Genomic DNA, 18,102 nt, shown 5'->3' on the forward strand with positions numbered 1-18,102 from the left:
CAGCCCTGATGTCCCCCATCCGCCAACCCACAGGGATTCCCCCTCTGGTGCAGGTTTTGTCAGTCCTCCATTTTTTGGCCAGTGGGTCATTCCAGACCACAGTGGCCATGTCATCTGGAATGTCTCAGCCTATGTTTTCTAAGATTTTGAGCAGAGTGTTGTCTGCCCTGATGAAACTCATGCGGAGCTACATCATTTTCCCCGAGGAGGGTGACTTGCCCACAGTGAAGGGTGATTTCTATGCCCTTGGACATATCCCCAACATCATTGGTGCCATTGATGGGACCCATGTGGCTTTGGTACCCCCAAAAGACGATGAGCAGGTGTACCGAAACAGAAAGAATTATCATTCGATGAATGTCCAGGTGGTCTGTTTGGCTGACCAGTACATCTCCCATGTAAATGCCAAGTTCCCAGGGTCAGTGCATGACGCGTATGTGATGCGAAATAGCAGCATCCCCTATGTGATGGAGCAGCTACAGAGACAACGTGTGTGGCTAATAGGTGACTCTGGTTAGCCCAACCTGCCGTGGCTACTGACCCCAGTAAGGAATCCCCGGACAAGGGCAGAGGAACGCTACAATGAGGCCCATGGGCGTACAAGGAGGGTGATTGAGCGAACCTTTGGCCTCCTGAAGGCCAGGTTTAGGTGCCTGCATATGACTGGTGGATCCCTAATGTACTCACCAAAGAAGGTGTGCCATATCATCGTGGCGTGCTGTATGCTTCACAACCTGGCTTTGCGACGCCAGGTGCCTTTCCTGCAGGAGGATGGTCCAGATGGTGGTGTTGTAGAAGCCGTGGAGCCTGTGGAGAGTGAAGAGGAGGAAGACTCTGAGGACGACACAGACAATAGGGACAGAGTGATACAACAGTATTTCCAGTAACACCCAGGTAAGAATCACCCACGCCATTTCACAATTGCTTCTAGCCTCCTGCATCTATACTTTCTGTAGTTCCCCACAGATGTTTTTTATTAATTTATGCCTTCCCTTCTCAGTGCTGTCTGACTCAGTACCTGACTTCTGCTTGGTTCGCCCATGAAATACAGCGTATTGACATTGGTATGTTGTCATGACTAATTGACAGAACAGAAATTGAACAGTAATATGTTATCCCTTTGTTAATAATACAGCATGACTCAAAACAGGTTTGTGTGCAAAATGTGATTTATTTACAGTGCTAGATACCGGTACATGTGATTCTAAGGGTGATGGGTGGGGGTGGAGGAATATCCATGGCAGAGTCCAGTTCTCAGTCTCACAGGTGCATTGTTCTTTTGCCTGTGGAAGGATGGAGCATAGGCAGTTCATGGTTGGACAGGGTGGCAATGTGGGACAGTGGGAAGACTTGTGGGGGTATGTCCTGCTGGCGGGGGTCTTGACATCCTACTCTGTCTTTTTCTTTGGTCTCAGGCTCCTCTTACGGGGTGGTTGTTCTTCAGCAGGAGGTGGGGTTCTGGGGGGCTGTCGAGGTGTTGGGACCTCCTGTCCACTAGCGCCGGCGGAGGTGGTAGGCTGTTCCTGGTCCGGCCTAGTGACAGGGGCCCTGTGTGGTGCACCATGGTCCCGCAACGCGTCCTCTATCCTGTGGAGGGCCAGGACGATGGTCCCCATTGCGGTCCCGATGATTCTCAGCTCCTCCCTGAAGCCCATGTAGCGTTCCTCCTGCTGTGCCTGGATCTCAGTGAACCTGGCCAGTACCGTCGCCATCGTTTCTTGGGAGTGGTGGTAGGCCCCCATGAGGGTGGTGAGGGCCTCTTGGAGAGTGGGTTCCCTGGGCCTCTCCTCCCCCCCCTGTCGCACAGCAGCCCTCCGAGCTGCCCGGTTTCCCCCGGCCTCTGTCCCCTGGCCGGTGTGCCCGCTCCCACTGCCCCCAGGTTCCTGTTGTTGTTGGGGTGTCGGGTTAGCCTGGGTGCCCTGTAGTGGCAGACACACCGCTGATTGAGCTGTCCTAGAGACAGAGCAATGGGCCCGCTGGGTGGGAGCTGTGCTGGTGTCGACAGAGGGGGTCGGGTCTGGTGTGGCCTGTGTCTATGTGAGGGGAACCGACTGCCCAGAGGTCCCCGATGGTCCGGGCTGGTCATCAGGTTCACTGTCGACAGAGCTGCTATCCTCAGTGTGGGCCTGTTCCGGTGGTGGGATGGACACTTCTGGACCCTCCTGGCTGGTGTGTTGTCGTTCGGGTCCTGCATGGGGTAAGAGAGTTTGGTTATTGTTTCTGTGTGTGCAATAGCATGCGTGTTGTGGGTGCCCTTGTCCCCCAGTGCAGGCATTCCCTGGAGGGAGGTGTTGTGAGGGTATTTAGTGGGGGGGAGGGGTTAGTGCAGTGGTCATGCTTAGGTGATGGGTGCCTATGGTTTGTGTTGGCATGCAGGAGTTGGTGTTGGGATGGGTGGGTTGTGCTGGTGAGACATTGTCAGGAAGGATGTGTGCTGGGGGGTTGGGGGTGAGGGTGGGGGTGTGGGTTGGCATGCTGGTGGGGGATATAGTAGTTGAGATGGGACTTACCAGAGTCCATTCCTCCGGCTACTCCTGCGAGGCCCTGAGGATGCAGGATGGTCAAGACCTCTTGTTCCCACGATGTAAATTCGGGAGGGGTGGGTGGGGGTCCGCCGCCAGTCTTCTGGACCGCGATGTTGTGCCTCGAGACCATCGACCGGACCTTCCCCCGTAGGTCGTTCCATCTTTTGCGGATGTCCTCCCTATTCCTGGGATGCTGTCCCACCGCGTTGACCCTGTCCACGATCCGCTGCCATAGCTCCGCCTTCCTGGCTATACTGGTGTGCTGCACCTGCGAGCCGAAGAGCTGGGGTTCCACTCTTAGGATTTCCTCCACCATGACTCGGAGTTCTTGGTCCGAAAAGCGTGGATGCCTTTGGGGTGCCATGGGGTGGTGTGGGTGAGGTGTGGGGTGGTGTATGTGATGAGGAGTGTGTTGGTGAGTGGTGCTTTGTGCTACTATGTGGTGTGTGTGATGGTGTAGTGTGCCTCAGTGTGTCTTGCTTTGGATTGTCTGCTGTGTCTCTCTCTCCTTCTCTCAGTATTTGGGGTCGCAGGGGTTTGTGGGTGATGTGGGTGTGTGTTTTATAGTTGGTTGATTGTGTGGGAGTGGTGTGTGTATGTGTATCAGGTGTGTGTTTTTCAAATTGTCCAATGTGGCTGTGTTTTGGTGATGTGTGTGTATTCTGACCGCGGCGGTGTGTACCGCCAATGGAATACCGTGTTTGAATGACCGCCGTGTGGATTCGTGGGTCGTAATGGCATGGGCGTATTTCTGTTGTCGTGACGGTGGAGGTTTGGTCATCTCCAGTTTATCGCTGCCCGCCGATGTGGCGGGCTGCAGTGGAGGACGGATTTTTGGAGGTTTGGCCGTTATGGGTCAGAATGACCGTGGTGGTTGACCCCGGCCGCGGCGGTGTTATGGCGGTCTTCTGACCGGCGGTAAGGGCATTTTACCGCCGAGGTCAGAATCACCCCCTAAATGCTCCTGTGCATAACACATTCGTCTGGCAGTGTGCACCACGGGGTCCAGCCGTACTTGTCCCACGTCCCTGCTAGTGTATATTTGAGTTGCTTAAGTGTGGTACTCATAGTTATACTCAAGTGTGCCTTTGAAGTTGGGACATGTCTTCCCAAAATTTCGGACCTGTCTGCCATGGGGCTGTGGAATGCGGATCTTTATCTTTAGTGATGCCATGCTCTGGCTCCGAGAGGCCAAGTGTCAGAACCTTTTCCTCCAATCTATGTAGCTAGGCCCTCAAATGGCAGAAGTCTGTTGTTTCAGTTGCCTACGTTTTATAGCTGTTACCAGAGAATGCACAGATGTGCTTTTCCCCTGCTTACAGTGCAATGAAGCTAAATTACAACACACCCAAAGAGATTTTAGAACATAGAAATGCCCACTTTCTAGAAGTGGCATTTCTATGGTGTTAATGATGAAACCACCTTTAAACCATGAGAAGCCGTTTATCATTGTGAATCCAATGATAGTTAACATCATGAGGCCACTCCACTGCAATCCACTAATGCAGCAGGGATTAATTATAATCTATCCCCTATGGACATAGCAGCTCTGAGAACACACATGGGTATTGTGTGATTCCTGGTTACATGTGCCCTAGTGCATGCACATGCCTGGAGTGGAAGATTGGATTCAAGTTAAGGATCACCAAAAAGGTGCAAGTGCGCCCATACAGGTCTGCTGTGACAGGTTCAATATATGTGAAAACACCAATGTGCCAGTTTGCACATATTGGGTAGCACCACTTACTAGTGTATGTAGTATGAGTGTGCGCACATTCACATACTTTTTCAGTGGGTTAGTGCTCAGGGCCTAAAGGCCATTCAAAGAGAACCAGCAAAACCTCCTTAAAAAAAAAAAAACAGTTTGGGGATCCACTACCTCAGCTTGTCAGGTTTTACACCCACTCACATGATAAGGCCTATCCTAAGTCAGTATAAATCCCTGAACTGTCCCTTTTATAACAAACTACCTGTGCACAGCTACTGGGCTGACCAAAACAGTAGTCTGACACAAGCACTGCGCCAATGCGTCACATACTCACTTGTAACCAGTTCAGGGTCTCTACCCTACACCAGCCTCATCTTAAAAGGCAGACACTGGTGGTTGGCTCTCTGTCAATTTACCATGAATTTACCATGAGTGAGACTCTGGTAGTGAGGATCACTCAGAGTAAAAGTCAAAGACTCAGGTATTTACAAGCAAAAAGATCCAGGAAGATTACATGGGCGGAACCCACTTTACAACAGAGACCTAGGAGAGGAATGGTAGAAGACTGGAATCTATGGCAACTAACCATTTCATACACATGTTCAAAGGAGACATGAAGGTGCTCCACAAAAAGATAAAGTTATTATGCTATCTGCAGTGGTCGCGCAAAAGCTAAGGGCCTGAGCATAAGATGCCTAAAGTGGAAGAGATGATCAGGGTTGGAAACTGGTTTACAAGTTGAGGGAGGTGGAACCATAATCTCTGTCAGGGTGAAACACAATCAAACCTCCAGTCAGCGTGTACTTAACCCTCTGGTAGGTTATCACAAAAGCAATCAGGCTTAACTTAAAGACAAGGTGTAAGATATTTATGCAGCACTTCAAACAGTAATAAAGTGAAAACACAACACAAGAAAAATACTACACCAGATTACAAAATAGAACACAACTTACTAAATTATTTGACAACGACAGGACAATAATCCAACCAGTAGAATTAGAAATATACAATGTTAAAGATTTAAGGTAAAACAGTGCCTAAAAGTGCAAAGCGACAACTGTAGTTCTTGACTGGGGCCAAGTTAGGCAATCGTGATGGAGTGCAGACGTGATACAGGGACCAAGTTACGCCGGCTGTACAAAAGTACCTTGACTCCTGTTTTGTGGAGTGTTGCAAGATCCTTTGTCAAGCATGGGTTGCGCAGCAGCGGTTCAAAGGAGCTGTAGGGATGCGATGTGGAGTCCTGCATCACTGTCAAGGATGCTGTTGATGAGGGACTTAGGGTGTTAAGTTCTGCGTTGAAGATGCATCGCATACCTGCAGTTCCAGAGAAGTTACAAAGATGTGAAGTCCTGCATCGTTAACGAGGGGTTTGGAATGGAAAGGCCTGCGTTGATGCTTTGTCAGGCAGCTGCGGTTCCGAAGTGGCTGCAAGACCATGCATTGCGCTACATCGGTTCTGCTCACAGGACCACAAAGGACCTGTCAAAGCTCATTCAGGCTCACTTCTAAGCGTCCGGGACTGGGGTTCCACCACTGGAGGACAAGACTTGCAGCAAGTAGAGTCCAGGCGCTGGGTTCAAGATGGATGGAGCCTTTTCTGTCCATGAGGCTCTGATAACACCTATGTTCCCTTGTCTCACTGTTTGGGAGCAGTACACAAAGACCAACAGCCAGCTACTCCTAGTCACGTGACCAGGAAAACAGGCTGCAGGCACCAAATGGTAGGTGTTAGACCGGGCATCCTTGAGTTATTTCCCGTAACATTTTGCCCTCTGATGTCCTGTTTTTCTGACTTCATTTTCGCTGGCATTAGGATTCTGAGCACTTCACCACTGCTGAACAGTGCTAAAGTGCAGATGCTCTGTAATCTAAACATGGGGACACTGGCTTCTTCACAATTGGCATATTTAATTTACTTGTAAGTCCCTAGTAAAGCATATTTTATGTGTCCAGGGCCTGTAAAATTAAATGCTACTAGTGGGCCTGTATCACTGATTGTGTCACCCACTATAGCAGCTTTTCAAACATATCTCAGGCCTGCTACTGCATGTCAGGAATCCCCAAGGTGCCTCCTGGGTTGTGTGTCAGCATCCCCAGGGATTAGGGTTAAATGATATATCTGTTCTTGGTTAAACCTTCATGTTTCTAAGTAAACATGATGTGCTGTGTTACACAATTGGTTTTATCAATGCTTGTTTTACCAATGTTTGCTTGCTAAGGTGAGCAGGTGTAGACATATGCTTCTAATTGGTTGTGGTGAAGACGTGCTTCTAATTGGGTGTGGTGACTCATCCACATGTGGAAACTCAACTTCTTTGCAGATTGGCTATAAATAGAAGAGTGAAGCATGCCTCCCTGCTTGGCTTTGTTTTGCTTCCTGATCTCAGCATCTGATTTGGAAGTCCAGCCCCTGATGTCATCCTCTTATTCAGGACTTTTGAAGCAATTCTTTTCTGTGTTCCTGTACCAGCTGACACCAGGCATTGCTCCAACACTCCGGAAAAGACTGCAGCTAAGTGACTAGTATTCTCCAGGGAGTTTGTTCTTTTAGCGCTGCGCTTTACAAGAACAGCTGGTGTATTTCAGACCTCGTATTTTGCCAGAGTGCTTATCTTGAAGAGACAAATGCATTCCTGAACATTCTACATTATTATTATAGTTACTTGACTAAATGTGCTTCCGGAAATCTGCTGGAGCTCAAGTATTACAAAAAGTGACAGTGCAATTTTAAAAGAGCATTTACATTACTTTTCTTTCTCTAATAGCATAACTCTTGGATTTAAATTGTGTCATTCATGCCTGAGTTTCAGGTTTAAGGAATTTGCTTTTGAAGGGTTTTTCTCACACAGTGAAACCAAATCAAATTGTGCCACCCTAACTGTTTAAACCCAGAGTGAACATTTGTATTTCTTGGATTGTTTTTGTTTCTTTTAGTTTAACCCTATGCATGCAGGAAAGTTGTACGTGATATAATTAATGCACTTCTTTGTCTTTCTTGTGCATGATAAGTGCAACCACAGTTCTAATTGTAGTGTGCAACAGTGAATCTCTGTGAAGCCAGCCCTAGTGTCATAGTACTTATTGTTATGGTACTCAGTTTGGGTTTTTAGTAATGCAGTGTTAGTGATTATGCTAACAGTTATTATTATCCAACAAAAGAGCTGAGCATCCCGGTGTTCTTCTACCGCTCCCGTGCCCATATCAGTAAGAGAGATTCAGTTTAAAGGAAGTTGAGTGCACTAACTCTACTATCACTCTGTCAACAATGACCTGCCCCCCGAAGTTACAGGGTGCCTGGCTGGACCTGCAAGACGTGGCAGTGGTTTGTCTTTCTCTTCCACTCCCCCTTTCTTTTTGGGACACTTGCCAGGGTTTCTGTGTCCACCAGGAAGTGCCGAGAGGTGTTCCAGGAGGCCAGGGTGCATACCATCGCCCCTGCAGACATCCTGCTTTTCAGGTGAGTGGCCCGTCTCGACACTGCAGAGGCTGAGTGCGCAGTTTTAAACTGCCACTGCAAAATGACAGTGCACCCGCTTGCCAGACCCAAACCTTCCTTTTTATTACACATAAGTTACTCCTGGTTAGCCCCTAGGTCAGCGTGTAGTGTACGTAAAAAGTTGGACATGTATTTTTAAGTTTAACATGTCCAGGTAGCAAAATAATTGCTACAATTTTTTTATTTTATTTTTTTACTACTGCAAGGCTTATCCTTCCCAATGTTTAAAAATGGGGTTACCTTAAAGCATCCTATAACTAACTTTCAATTGGGAAAAGACAGATATGTGGATTTTGGTGTCGATGGACTCACAGTTTAAAATCACAACTTATGGTGAAGTTGAAGTTAAATTTTAAGTCTGAATATACCACTTTTAAAAGATTGGCATGTTCTTACTTTAACCATTCTATGCCTCTGCCTGTCTCTGAATACACGTCTGGGATAGATGACGGCTGGGCTTTGTGCATTTCCTCTAGAATGTCCCACACAAAAGGAACATGGGTGTAACATCTGCAGACTGATGGGTCTTCCTGAGTTAGATGGGGGGGGGGGGGGGGTGAGCTGACATCTGAATAGGGCAAAATAACCACCTGCAGAGTGCCTAAGCCAGGGAAGGAAGGGAAGGGACATTGTAATCTTCAAAGGCCTCTTTGAACATTCCACTACTTCAAAGGCACATTGGGGTATAAGTATTGGACCCTAAACCTCATCAAATCAGAATCCTACTGGAACTAAGAACATTCTGCTAGGAAGAAGGACTGCTGTGCTACCAGGAGGGACTGCCACGCTGCAACTGCATTCCTGTGCTGTCCGACTGCTTGCTGTGCTGTAGGAGGGACTGAGACTTTGCAACCTGGTTTGCTGTGTTGGCCTGCTGCCTACGCTGGAGTGAGAAAGGACTGGACCTGTTCTCTACATCCTTGCACCAAAGAATCTCCAAGGGTCTGTTGGCTTGCCCCCTTTTCAGGGAAGTCTCAAGGCCGTCAAAGACTTCCTCCGCACAACTGCTGTTAGCTACTTCCAACCCTCCTGGATTTGCCCACGATCAGCCTTGGGCATCTTTTGGTGTGCCTGCTGCCATTTTGCAAAAGCCTGCATGTACACACACTGTGCGCCAACTGAAAACTCATTGTCTGCACTGCTGATCACAGACTGTTACAGGTGCCTAGTTTCCCCAAACCTGCACTGCAAAAGTAACCCAGCGTGGCCCCATGCAGCCAACATCCATCAGATGGGGGAGGACCACTCACTACGCAACACTGATCCCCTCTCCGCCCCCGAGAGTCCAGATGAAGGGAGACTGCTGTGCCTGCCCTCACTGTCTTGTCAGCTGCATCGGACTCCAGCGTGACTTGCCTTTGCATTGCGGATGCTAAGGAAAAGTACTGTGCACGCCGATCTGCGTTCACATAGGTGCCCCAAAACCCACCCAGTTCAACTAAATCACCATGTTCTTGCATTCTTGCCATAATACTTGTGAAGGATAGTATGCACGCGTTTACATTGAGAAAATCCCTGTCTCCTTCCCCAGGCATCACCATAAAGGATCGGATTGTCGCTAGTATGTTTTCACCACTACAATTGCATACCTTGTTAAAACGTTAACATTTTTGTTGTTTTGCACTTTACTAAGACAAATATTACACATCTTTCTAAACTGGTGTGGAGTCTTGTGATGTCTTTCACTGCGTTGCTGTAACCAGGTATTGTACAAATACATTACACATTGCCTCCTTGCAGGAAGGTAGCCTCTTTCTAGCATTTCTACCCCCACTTTTGGCCTGTTTGTGAGTATATGTCAGGGTGTTTTTACTGTCTCACTGGGATCCTGCTAGCCAGGACCCCAGTGTTCATAGTTTGTGGCCTAAATGTGTTCCATGTGTGGTGCCTGTGTCACTGAGGCTCTGCTAACCAAAACCTCAGTGCTTATGCTCCCTCTGGCTTTACAATTGTCACTGAAGGCTAGTGACCATTTTTGCAATTCTGATTGGCACACTGGAACACCCTTATAATTCCCTAGTATATGGTTCCTAGGTACCCAGGGTATTGGGGTACCAGGAGATCCCTATGGGCTGCAGCATTTCTTTTGCCACCCATAGGGAGCTCAACCAATATTACACGTCCACGTTATTTCACAGCCATTTTACACTGAGCTTAAGTAACGTATAAGTCACCTATATGTCTAACTCTCACTTAGTGAAGGTTAGGTGCAAAGTTACTAAGTGTGAGGCAACCTGGCACTAGCCAAAGTGCCCCCACATTGTTCAGGGCAATTTCCCCGAACTTTGTGAGTGCGCGGACACCATTACATGCGTGCACTACATATAGGTCAATACCTATATGTAGCTTCACAATGGTAACTCTGAATACAGCCATGTAACATGTCTAAGATCATGGAATTGTCCCCCCCAATCCAAATCTGGTATTGGGGTGCAAATCCCATGCATCCCCGGGGCTCCAGCATGGACCCCGGGTACTGCCAAACTAGCTCTCTGGGGTTTTCACTGCAGCTACCGCTGCTGCAAACCCACAGACAGGCTTCTGCCCACGTGGAGTCTGGGCAGCCCAGTCCCAGGAAGGCAGAACAAAGGATTTCCTCTGAGAGAGGGTATTACACCCTCTCCCTTTGGAAGTAGGTGTTAAGGGTTGGGGAGGAGTAGCCTCCCCCCAGCCTCTGAAAATGCTTTGAAGGGCACAGATGGTGCCCTCCTTGCATAAGCCAGTCTACATCGGTTCAGGGATCACCCAGCCCCTGTTCTGGTGTGAAACTGGACAAAGGAAAGGGGAGTGACCACTCCCCTGTCCATCACCACCCCAGGGGTGGTGCCCAGAGCGCCTCCAGTGTGTCCCAGACCTCTACCATCTTGAATGCAGAGGTGTGAGGGCACAATGGAGGCCTCTGAGTGGCCAGTGCCAGCAGGTGACATCAGAGACCCCTCCTGATAAGTGCTTACCTGGATTAGGTAGCCAATCCTCCTCTGAGGGCTATTTATGGTCTCTCCTGTGGGTTTCTTGTCAGAGAAAGAATGCAAGAGCTCACCAGAGTTCCTGCGCATCTCCCTCTTCGACTTCTGCCAAGGATCGACCGCTGACTGCTCCAGGACGCATGCAAAACCACAACAAAGTAGCAAGACGACTACCAGCAACATTGTAGCACCTAATCCTGCAGACCTTCTCAACTGTTTCCTGGTGGTGCATGCTCTGAGGGCTGTCTGCTTTCACCTTGCACTGGAAGCCAAGAAGAAATCTCCTGTGGGTTGACAGAATCTTCCTCCTGCTAACGCAGGCACCAAACTTCTGCATCACCAGTCCTCTGGGTCTCCTCTCATCTTAACGAGCGTGGTCCCTGGAACACAGGAGCTGGATCCAAGTGACCTCAACAGTCCAGTGGTCCTTCTGTCCAAATTTGGTGGAGATAAGTCCTTGCCTTCCCACGCCAGACAGTAATCCTTTGTACTGTGTGGTCTGCAGCTGCTCGGGCTTCTGTGCACTTTTGCGAGGAATCCTTCGTGCACAGCATAGCCCAGGTCCCCAGCACTCTGTTCTGCATTGCTCAACTCACTGAGTTGACCATCAGCTTTGTGGGACCCTCTTTTGTAGTGTTGAGACGACCCCCGTGCTCAGATTTCTTGAACGCCTGTTCAAGTGTTTCTGCTGGTGCTGCCTGCTTCTGCGTGGGCTCTCTGTGCTGCTGAGCACCCCCTCTGTCTCCTCCTCCAAGGGGCGACCTCTCCTGGTCCTTCCTGGGCCAGGGCAGCACCCATTTTCCTCAACCGTGACTCTTGCAGCAAGCAAGGCTTGTTTGCGGTCTTTCTGCGTGGAAACAACTCAGCGTTCTCCAGCACGCCGTTGTTGCAGAATATTCAGCTTCTTCCACCCGGAGGCAAACCCTTTTGCACCTTCATCGGGGGTTAGTGGGCTCCTGCCCCCCCGCCCCGGACACTTTCGTGACTCTTGGACTTGATCCCCTTCCTTTACAGGTCCTCAGGTCCAGCAATCCGTCTTCAGTGCTTTGTAGTCAGTTGTTCTCTTTGCAGAATCTCCTATCACGACTTGTGTGTTTCTGGGAAGTAGGGTAACTTTACTCCTACTTTTCAGGGTCTTGGGGTGGGGTATCTTGGACATCCTTAGTGTTTTCTCACACTCCCAGCGACCCTCTACACACTACACTAGGCCTGGGGTCCCTTCGTGGTTCGCATTCCACTTTTAGAGTATATGGTTTGTGTTGTCCCAAGGCCTATTGCATACTATTGTATTCTACAGTGTTTGTACTACTTCTCTAACTGTTTACTTACCTGATTTTGGTTTGTGTGTATATTTTGTGTATTTTACTTACCTCCTAAGGGAGTATATCCTCTGAAATATTTTTGGCACATTGTCACTAAAATAAAGTATCTTTATTTTTAGTATCTGAGTATTGTGATTCTTATGATATAGTACTATATGATATAAGTGGTTTAGTAGGAGCTTTTCATGTCTCCTAGTTCAGCCTAAGCTACTCTGCTATAGCTACCTCTATCAGCCTAAGCTGCTAGAACACTACTAATCTACTAATAAGGGATAACTGGACCTGGCACAAGGTGTAAGTACTAGCAGGTACCCACTATAAGCCAGGCCAGCCTCCTACACTCCTATGTTAAGTCTGACTGCTCCGTGCCAAGCTACCACAGGGTGAGCACAGGTTAAATTACAGTGCATAACTGACTTACCCTGACTAGAGTGGTGGTCCTTACATGGAGAGGGTGCATTCACTTGCCAACTAGAGACCCTAATATTGGGACAAGACAATACCAACTTTCTAAGAGTGGAAGTTTCAGAATTGTGACTTACCAATAGAGTTTTAAATTACAATTCTTTGGACACCAAACTCAAGATTCCTACTGGCTCTGAATTTAATGTTAAATGTAGTAAGCCAACCCAATGTATTCCTATGGGAGAGGTAGGCTTTGCAGTAGTGAAAACCAATTTAAGAGTTTTTCACTACCAGGGCATGTAAAAGCTAAGCGTGCATACCCAACTTTTGAAATACACTGCACCCTGCCCTATGGGCTATTTGGGACCTACCGTAGGAGTGACATGCATTAAAAACAAAAATAACAGAAGGCTTAGACCTGGTAAAAGATGTATTTTGCCATGTCGAAATGGCAGTTTAAAACTGCACACATGGGCTACAATGACAGGCCTGAGACAGGTGTAAATGGTTACTTAAGTGGGTTGCACAATCCGTGCTGCATCTCACTAGTAGCATTTGATTTGCAGGCTCTGGGTACATGCAGCACACCTTTCCCAGGGACATATAAGTAAAGTAAATGTGTCAATTGGGTACAAGCCAATTTCACCAGTTTTAAAGGAGATAGCACATGTACTTTATCATGGCTTAGCAGTGGTAAAGTGCACAGTCTTAAGGCCAACAAAAACAACATCAGCAAAAATGAGCTGTAGGTCAAAAAGATTGGGGGAGACTGCCCTAAGGCTGAGACAGCTAATAATCAAGAAACTGTAAAGCACCACTAGTTTCAGACATCAATCTCAGACTGAAGAAGGCTTGTCATACTGAAAGAGTGTAGACAGATTTCTCAGAATCTGGGACCAATAAACTATGTAGGCGACAGGTGATGCATGTGATGGTTGTCTTCGGTTTTAAAGTCAGCCAAGTAAACTGCATGTCAGTAGTCAAGTGTTCTGACTTTTTATTCACTAGGGGATGTCAAACTACAGATCAGAAAGCGTAACAGGCCCCTTATACAATCAGTTTCCTTAGAATTGTGGTTGACATTTTGGAAAGTTGTAATATGCAGTCCAGTATGAGAAGCAATGTACTGCCCACAAACACTGTGAAAATATGTTCTTACTCCAGAATACGTTTCAGTAAATCGTTGTAGCTATTTAGTAGTAGAGAGACAGCACCAACTGACCTTATCCTCTCTCCCGGAGTTAAAGCCTTAATTAGCCTTCAAACCAAACCAATGATGGTAGCATAGATACATCAGACTGTTCAGTTTATATTTTTACTGCTTATGAAGAAAACATGTAATTGGAATTGGAATTTATGTTCACTTCTTGGCACATTGTCAAATTTCCCTCTAGTGGGTGAGTTACTGACATGATTCCTTGTGTAATGTAAGCAGAGTGATGATTTTGTTTGTCTTTCAAAATAAATATTTCACAGGAAAGATTGTAAGTTCAATTCATTTTAAAGTCATCCAGGTCATCCAGGTCATCAAGGTTCATGGTTCATTTAGAAAAAGACAGGTAGGGTACCCCAGTGCTTCACAGCTGCAGAGAAGGCAAGTGCACACCAACACAAGCCAACAATATGCACATACATACATCCCTAGGTTTGCTATATTGTACTGAGTATTACATGTAGCACTATCTGTGATACAGATGAGGAGACTCACACAATCACCAAATGCAGATCCATCCCTGGAGATGTCTGCACCCCAACCAAATGAAAACAGAATAAGCCCAATAAATAACACCCAGTGTACTGAAAAGCTGTACCACAATATCAGATCCAAACAAGCACTACCAACCTACATAAAAGTAGTATACCAGAAGCTCTAGGGATCATGGAAGGGGGTTTAATTCCATCAAATGACCAGAGCTTGATGTTAATTCTCCCTGCACAAGTTCACCCCTTGGAGAATTGAATCCTCTTCATGGCAATAGCAGCTTGAATAGGAGGATAAGTTTTGTAGGTCTAGCAACCAACCTGGGATACAACAATGATCAACAAGGCTATGTCCTATTTCTTCATAAATTATTATTGACAGAGGCATTTGACAAACATGGGTATAGTGCACAGCTTATGATTGTTATAAAAGTGAATGTGGAGGTGGCATCTGCGGTTACTCGCTTAGGTGAAAAAAACACCTACTTTGCCTCATCAGAACTTAATAACGAGAGTAAGGACGTTTAAGTCTGCAAAATATTGTTAGCAAGGACATACTGATGTTGCATAAAAATTATTATTCACCACAAGATCTCTGGAGAGAACCTGTAAATTAACTGGGAAGACGTTTATTCCTCAGATACAGTAAGGAAACAGACCTGGGGCTCAAATTGGGATTCTGCAGCGTGACTAATGTTTTTGTTACTTTCATGTTAATGTTTATGTTGCCGCATAGGCTCTTATTATCTTAATGAGAATACTGGATTTCGAGTGGCAGAATCGCCTGCGGTGTGGGAGACTGAGTATGACCCACTGCAGGTGACACCTGTCACTCCAATCCGGGTTCTGCTCCGGCAAACTAGCAGTGTCATCTCTACCACAGGGCAGCAGAAAGCATGACATAACTGGTTTCTCAAGGAAGCCGTGGTCACTCAGGTCTCACCCATTTCTCTCAGTTACATTAGTGTCACATACACAATGACAAACAGAGGCAGTATGTTTCAATAATGCTTTAATAAAGCGACTGCATCTTAGATAGCAAAGCGTGGACTGCAATAACCAGGATGATACAGCATGACAAGATTAAAATTGTGACAAGGAGAGTAAAACATAAATAATGCTACCATATTGTCACAAGAGTCAACAGACTAATTCCTACCTAAGCTATGATAGAGCACAGCGTGTTAAGCTCTAATTCTGCCCTTCAGGTTCCCATGGGAAGACATCATTCCCCATACCTGAGCAAAGGCCTGAAGTCTGTAAAGACAGATGTAGCGAAGCAATCAGCATACAGTCGTGGTTCTCTGGCTGGAATCTCCCTCTAACGTGTAAGGGACAGGGAAGTGTTTTTATAATAAAACAGCTGATGTTCTGTAGAAAATGTCCCTATGTAAGGATGTGTATTTTCTATGAATGTCACAGACTAAACTTATTCCACTTTCACCGCCAACCTATCTTGCTGCAGCCTTGGAAGAAGCACAGAGTGAGGAAGAATGTCTTGTTTGAGAACAGAATGCTGGCCTAGGCAAAAACAGTTAGATAGAGAGAAATAAAAAGACCGTAAAAGTTGCTATCATAACTATAATAAAGCAAAGCTGAATAAAATATATCTAGGTTAAAGTGCACAGCAGCAGGCCTAGTATGTTAAAATAATGTCTGTGAAGCTATAACTAAAATGGCTACACAACAATGTAGACAATGCATCCCCAGTTCCTTAAAAATAGTAGGTTGTTGGAGCAAAGATTCTCACTCTTCATGCTTATGGTGAGATATGTTGGAGAAAAAGAGGCTTTTTGACCCATCTTGGACCCAGAAAAAAGACTTAATACTGATAAGGTGGTGCTGAGAAGTGTGTAGAAAAACATGATGTTGAAGCAAACAAGGCCAATGCCATGTTTATTCTCTACACAAAAAAAGATGAACAATCCAGATAGAGAGGGTGGAAAAGACTCATGCAGAGCTGTAAACTGGCGCCTACCCACTACAATATACTCCTAAATAATGTTGAGAATTGTGTTAGAGTGCCCAATGGGCAACAGTAATCAAGTAAAAGTTTATTATATCCAAATGATACAGTACTGTTTTTGTAGAACAAATTATCACCAGCTTCCAGATGCCTTTCAATAGTATTGTGGCCATAGACAATAAGAAACCAATGATTTTCACACAAGGTATCATAGCGAGTAGGCAATATATTGAAGAAAAAAAAAACAATTCACACTGTATAGGATTAATCTGCAAATGGTGGAGAGATATGACTATGTGGACCTCTGTTTAAGCGGTAAAGGCTCATGAGCATCACGTCACAAAAATTCAATCCCAACCTGGCAAAAACAGCGAAGTCGATCGCAGGGACCTTATCAAGTCTAGGGGAGGGAGCCACCAAGACCCACTCCCAGTGGGGGAAGAGGGTGGGGGAACCATGATTGTTCCTCATGAAAGCAAAGACATTTCTGCAATAAAAATGGCAAGACAAGTGTTTTTTATCTGACTAGGCAGGAGGGCGATGAATTACTTTATGTAATCCATTTATATCCAGTCTTCACTGCCCAGTGGGTTATGAATATCACAACCAATGGCAGATGGTATTATGTAATTAGGACCACAACATGTATATAGAGTAAAAACACTTGCAAATGTCTTCGTTCCTACAATTCTTGCAATTATATAACCAACATATGAAAATAAACTGGCATAAATCAAGATACATAAATCATAACCACTACACTGATCACATAAATAAAAAAGAATCATATTTTAGCTATATGTTACAATATTTACTGGCATACATGCACACGGCATATGATAATACATGACATGTAATAACAATTTTGCACAAACTTAAAGCAAGTCAGCATCTTAGTAACAAGAGGCAAGTACAATAGCAATGCACGACCTTGGTAAAGGCAAGGCATTTCTGAAAAAGCTAGAAAATATGTTTATTACCAGCAAGGAGGTCTGCAGAAGTTGATGAGCTAGATACTGCTTGCGCTGTGGATTGTGGTTTTGTAGTGCATACTCCAAAGGCATCTGCAGAGTATTCCGAAATTTAGCATGAATGGTGATGAAAACACTGCATTAAGTGCAAGGTTATTCCACAAATGGCAACACAGAGTACAATGGAATTATGACCTGGAGCCGCACATAAATCAAGTCTGGTGATGGCTGCCCATGTAGTATTATCATTTAGGGCCAAGAGTTATGACATGGAGACTTGCCCCGTCTGTGCACTGTGACAGCAACTCACTGCATCATGTTATTAATTACCTTCCACTGTGCCAAGGATTATACAGTCTGGACCCTCATTAGCTTGGCACCAAATGTATCACTTATTAAATTTACCTACGCCTGAAGTCATGTTCTGGGCCTACTTCAAGTACCATTGCTGAAAATTCTCTCCAGTGGCTTCTTCTCATAACTAATACCTTAACTGAGTGACCTTCTATAGGGCATAGGCTTGCAACGGTTGGTGCTCTCATCCTTCTCATTCCTGATGACCTTTTAACCCCTGATGCAGTCGAAATGCTGCTGAATCTCATACAGCTACTTCCTTGGGTCACACAATCTTCTACTTGATTTTTTTTGTTATTGACTAGTCTCATTATTTTAGGAGTCCTGAGTCAGCTGATTTTTACCTCTATATAATCTCTTCTTACTTTGTCACTTGCCCACCATGTGACCACTTTTTGAGAACTAGCTTTTGTGATTGGGCATTTATATGTTTATGTGAATAAAATGTTTATTTTGTAATTCTCTCATAAATGTTTGAGATTAAGGGTGGAGGTATGTACAACTCAATGCATTACTGTCTTAAATGGTGATCCAGTGATTAATCAAGTTACTGACACACAAGTCAATTATAAGCTATTATTCTTGTTACTGCTTTAGTTTCATAATATTCTTTGGTGAAGTATGAGATAGTCCTGGTTAAATGTGACCGATTTCCTCTCCTTAGCATCTGTGAAGACAATCTTAT

General features: G+C 45.8%; 1 pseudogene; it reads right to left on the bottom strand.

Annotated features, from left to right (window-relative positions):
• LOC138297398 (clathrin coat assembly protein AP180-like) overlaps nt 1–18,102 on the bottom strand; it is a 273,071-nt pseudogene that overhangs the window by 208,384 nt on the left and 46,585 nt on the right.

The sequence above is a fragment of the Pleurodeles waltl genome, chromosome 1_1, assembly GCF_031143425.1.
Source record: "Pleurodeles waltl isolate 20211129_DDA chromosome 1_1, aPleWal1.hap1.20221129, whole genome shotgun sequence".
NCBI lineage: Eukaryota > Metazoa > Chordata > Amphibia > Caudata > Salamandridae > Pleurodeles > Pleurodeles waltl.